The following is a 5,592-nucleotide window of genomic DNA, read 5'->3' as shown; positions in this document are numbered from 1 at the left end:
ATTGATGTTTTTGAACTGTGGTGCTGGAGAAGACTCTTGAGCATCCCTTGGACTGCGAAGAGATCAAACCAGTCAATCCTAAAGGAAACCAACCCTGAATATTCATTGGAAGTGCTGTTGCTGAAGCCTAAGCTCCAATACTTTGAGCACCTGATGTGAAGAACCAACTCATTGGAAAAGACCCTGATGCTAGGAGAGATTGAAGGAAAAGAAGAAGGCAGCAGCAGATGAGATGGTTAGATAGCATCACCGACTCAGTGGACATGAATTTGAGCAAACTCTGGGAGATAGTTGAGGACAAAGGAGCCTGGTATGCTACCGTCCAATGGGTCACAAAGAGTCAGGTGCAACTTAGCGACTGAAATACAACAAAGACAAATGAAAAATGTTGAAAGCAGAGAGAGAAACAACATCCTATCATCTTAACAATAATGGAAAATAATTCAAAAAACAATAAATTTATCATCAGAAACCATAAAGGTCAACAAAAAATGACATGACATTTTTTAAGTATCGAAAGAAAAGAATTGTGAATTCACCTACCTCCAGAGAAAATACCCCTAAGGAATGAATAAAGGGGAAATCAGGACATTCTCAGATGAAGGAAAACCAAGAGAATTTTTTTCAGAGAGACCTACCTGAAAGAATGACTGAATGATGTTCTCTGAACTGTAAAGATAAAGGAAGAAATTCTGGAAAATCAGAAAGAAAAAAAAAACATGATAAGCAAAAGTATGGTAAACAAAATGGACTCTCCTTCTCCCCTTGAGTTGTCGATTATGTTTGAAGATTGAGGCAAAAATTAGAAAACTAATATGGTTTTCAGTGTATATAGAGGACACAAGATAGTTGTATTATAAATGGGTGAGGGTAAAGGGATGACAAAATCATAGATTTTGGTAATACACACAAATGTGTGCACACAGATACACACACTGTAAATGTACCTAGAGCAACCACTGAAGAAGTTATACAAAGAGGCACATTCAGAAACACTATACATGCATACCTCATTTCATTGCACCTTATAGATACAGCATTTTTTACAAATTGAAGGTTTGTGGCCACCTTGCATTCAGCAAGTATATTGGCCCCATTTTTCCCACAGCATTTGCTCACTCCATGTCTCTGTATCACATCTTGGTAATTATTACAATATTTCAAACTTTTCATTATTATTATATTTGTTATGGTGATCTGTAATCAGTAATCTTTGATATTATTACAGAAAGATTATAACTTGATGAAGGCTCAGATGATGGTTAGCATTTTTTACCACTGAAGTGTTTTTAAAAGTAAGGTATGTACATTGTTTTTTCAGACATTATGCTATAGACTACAGTATAGTGTAAACATAACTTTTATATATACTAAGAAACCAAAAAGTTGGTGTCACTCACTTTATTGCAGTATTCACTTTATTGTGGTGACTGGAATGAAACCTGCAATATCTGTGAGGTATACCTGCAGATAAATCAAAATTGAATTCTAAAAAATGTTTGAGTAATCCAAAGGAAGGCAAGAAAAGAAAACAAAGAAGCACAGAATGAACAGAAAACAAAAAGTTAGTGTCAGACTTAAGCCCTAACATGTCAATAATTCCCTTAAATGTAAGTGATCTACACACACACCAGTTAAAAGATAAAGAGTGATAGAGTGGATTAAAAAACATGACCCAACCACATGCTATCTACAAAAAAAGTCACTTCAAATATAATGATATTGGAAAGTTGAAAGTAAAGGGATAGAAAAATATATATCATGCAAACATTAATAAAGAATGGGTTACATTAATATCAAAGATTTTAGAGCAAAGAAAATTACTGGAGACAGAGGAGGCATTACATAATGATAAAAGGGTGAATTCACCAAAAAAAAAAAACAATCTTAAATGTGCAAGATTTGCAACAGAGGTGCAAAATATGTGAAGCAAATCCTGATAAAACTGAAAGGAAAAATCGAAAAACTAGAATTACAATTAGAGACTTCAAAACACCTCTGAATTTAACAGAAAATCAGGAAGGATCAAGAAGTCAACAATACTATCGACCAGTGGAATCTAAACAACATGTATAGAACACATCATCCAACCATAACAGAAAATACATTACTTTCAAGTGCCCTTTGAATATATGTCAAGATAGAACATATTCTGGGCCATAAACAATCCCCCAAGGTTAAATCAGAGTAGGCAATGGCAACCCACTCCAGTACTCTTGCCTGGAGAATCCCAGGAACAGCGGAGCCTGGGGGGCTGCCGTCTATGGGGTCGCACAGAGTCGCACATGACTGAAGCGACTTAGCAGCAGCAGCATAGGCTTTTACCAATATATCAAAACTTGTGAGACACAGTTAAAGCAGTATTGAGAAGGAGATTTATGGCACTAAATGTATGTACATTAGAAAAAGAGGAAAAGCCTGAAATGAATCATCTAAGCTCCCACCTAAAAAGAACAGTGACCTACACCCAAAGCAAGCAGAGAGAAGAAAAACTGAGAGCAGAAATAAGTGAAATTGAAAACAGAAAAGCAATAGGGGAAATCAGTGAAACTCTGAGCTGGTTCTTTCAAAAGATCAATAAAATTGACTAATATCTAGAAAGACTGACAAAGAACAAATAATGTAAAAGGGAAGACATACATTACTAACATCAGGAATAAAGCAGGTAAAAGCACTACAGATCCTATACACATCAAACCGTAATAATGGAATACAAAGAAACCAACTCACATAAATTTGATTACTTAGATGAAACAGACCAATGCCTCAAAAAAACACAAACTATCAAAATCCACCCAATATGAAATACATAATTTGATTAGCCTCACAACTATTAAGGAAAATAATTTTGTAATTTTAATGCTTCCCCAACAGTAATTTTTTGGCCCAGATGTTTTCACTGAAGAATCCTACCAAACACTGGAAGAATTAACACTGAGGCTATAAAATCTCTTCTAGAAAAACAGACGAGGAAGGAACACTTTAAAATTTATTTTATGAAGCCAATACTACCCTAATAGCAAAACTAAACAAAACAGTACTGAACAAGAAAACTACAGGCAAATATCTCTCATGAAGGTAGGTTTTTAAACCCTTAATAAAATATTAGCAAATAAAATTAAGCAATGTATATAAAGAATTATAAACCATGACCAAGTTGAGTTTATTCCCGGAATTCAGGACTGGTTCAGTACTTGACAATCCATCAATGTAATCCACCATGTTAACAGACTAAAGAATAAAAATCACACAAACAGTTCAATTGATAAAGAAAAAATATTTGACAAAATTCAATGCCCATTCATATTTTTAAAAACTCTCAGAAGAATAGAAACAGAGGGTAATTTCCTCAAGTTGATAAAGATCATCTACCAAAACAAAAGCAAAAACCCTACCACTAAAAACATACATAATGTGGAGAGATGAGATGCTTTGCCCAAGACCCAGAACAAAGCAAGTCTGCCTACACTCACCACTCTTATTCAATATAGTGCTAGAAGTTATAATCAGTGCAACAATAAGGCAAAAGGGGAAATGAAAGGATATAGATTGAAAAAAATGCAATAAAACTGTCTCTATTCACAGATGACATGATCCTCTACAAAGATAATTCCAAAGAATCTACGCACCACCACCCCCCAAAAAAAAAACCCACGTAGAAATAGTAAAGTTCCAAAGAATAGCAAGAAGAGATAAGAAAGCCTTCTTCAGCGATCAATGTAAAGAAATAGAGGAAAACAACAGAATGGGAAAGACTAGAGATCTCTTCAAGAAAATGAGAGATACCAAGGGAACATTTCATGCAAAGATGGGCTCAATAAAGGACAGAAATGGTATGGACCTAACAGAAGCAGAAGATATTAAGAAGAGGTGGCAAGAATACACCGAAGAACTGTACAAAAAAGAGCTTCATGACCCAGATAATCATGATGGTGTGATCACTGACGTAGAGCCAGACATCCTGGAATGTGAAGTCAAGTGGGCCTTAGAAAGCATCACTATGAACAAAGCTAGTGGAGGTAATGGAATTCCAGTGGAGCTATTTCAAATCCTGAAAGATGATGCTGTGAAAGTGCTGCACTCAATATGCCAGCAAATTTGGAAAACTCAGCAGTGGCCACAGGACTGGAAAAGGTCAGTTTTCGTTCCAATCCCAAAGAAAGGCAATGCCAAAGAATGCTCAAACTACTGCACAGTTGCACTCATCTCACACACTAGTAAAGTAATGCTCAAAATTCTCCAAGCCAGGCTTCAGCAATATGTGAACCATGAACTTCCAGATGTTCAAGCTGGTTTTAGAAAAGGCAGAGGAACCAGAGATCAAATTGCCAATATCTGCTGGATCATGGAAAAAGCAAGCGAGATCCAGAAAAACATTTATTTCTGCTTTATTGACTATGCCAAAGCCTTTGACTGTGTGGATCACAATAAACTGTGGAAAATTCTGAAAGAGATGGGAATACCAGACCACTTGACTTGCCTCTTGAGAAATTTGTGTGCAGGTCAGGAAGCAACAGTTAGAACTGGACATGAAACAACAGACTGGTTCCAAATAGGAAGAGGAGTACATCAAAGCTGTATATTGTCACCCTGCTTATTTAACTTATATGCAGAGTACATCATGAGAAACGCTGGACTGGAAGAAACACAAGCTGGAATCAAGATTGCCGGGAGAAATATCAATAACCTCAGATATGCAGATGACACCACCCTTATGGCAGAAAGTGAAGAGGAAAGTGAAAGTAGAGAGTGAAAAAGTTGGCTTAAAGCTCAACATTCAGAAAACGAAGATCATGGCATCCGGTCCCACCACTTCATGGGAAATACATGGGCAAACAGTGGAAACAGTGTCAGACTTTATTTTGGGGGGCTCCAAAATAACTGCAGATGGTGACTGCAGCCATGAAATTAAAAGACGCTTACTCCTTGGAAGGAAAGTTATGACCAACCTAGATAGCATATTGAAAAGCAGAGACATTACTTTGCCAACAAAGGTCCGTCTAGTCAAGGCTATGGTTTTTCCTGTGGTCATGTATGGATGTGAGAATTGGACTGTGAAGAAGGCTGAGTGCTGAAGAACTGATGCTTTTGAACTGTGGTGTTGGAGAAGACTCTTGAGAGTCCCTTGGACTGCAAGGAGATCCCACCAGTCCATTCTGAAGGAGATCAGCCCTGGGATTTCTTTGGAAGGAATGATGCTAAAGCTGAAACTCCAGTACTTTGGCCACCTCATGCGAAGAGTTGACTCATTGGAAAAGACTCTGATGCTGGGAGGGATTGGGGGCAGGAGGAGAAGGGGACGACAGAGGATGAGATGGCTGGATGGCATCACTGACTCGATGGACGTGAGTCTGAGTGACCTCCAGGAGTTGGTGATGGACAGGGAGGCCTGGCGTGCTGCGATTCATGGGGTCGCAAAGAATCGGACACGACTGAGTGACTGAACTGAACTGAACTGAGAAATAGTAAGTCAGTTGAACAAGGTCATAGAATACAAGATGAACATACAAAAGTCAACTGTATTTCTACATACTAGCAATGCACATGTGAACATCAAAAGTAAAAATACAGCACCATTTACTGTCACTCAAA

The sequence above is a fragment of the Bos taurus genome, chromosome X, assembly GCF_002263795.3.
Source record: "Bos taurus isolate L1 Dominette 01449 registration number 42190680 breed Hereford chromosome X, ARS-UCD2.0, whole genome shotgun sequence".
NCBI classification, from domain to species: domain Eukaryota; kingdom Metazoa; phylum Chordata; class Mammalia; order Artiodactyla; family Bovidae; genus Bos; species Bos taurus.
The sequence above is the reverse complement of the archived record's forward strand: the minus strand, read 5'-3'. Positions refer to the sequence as shown.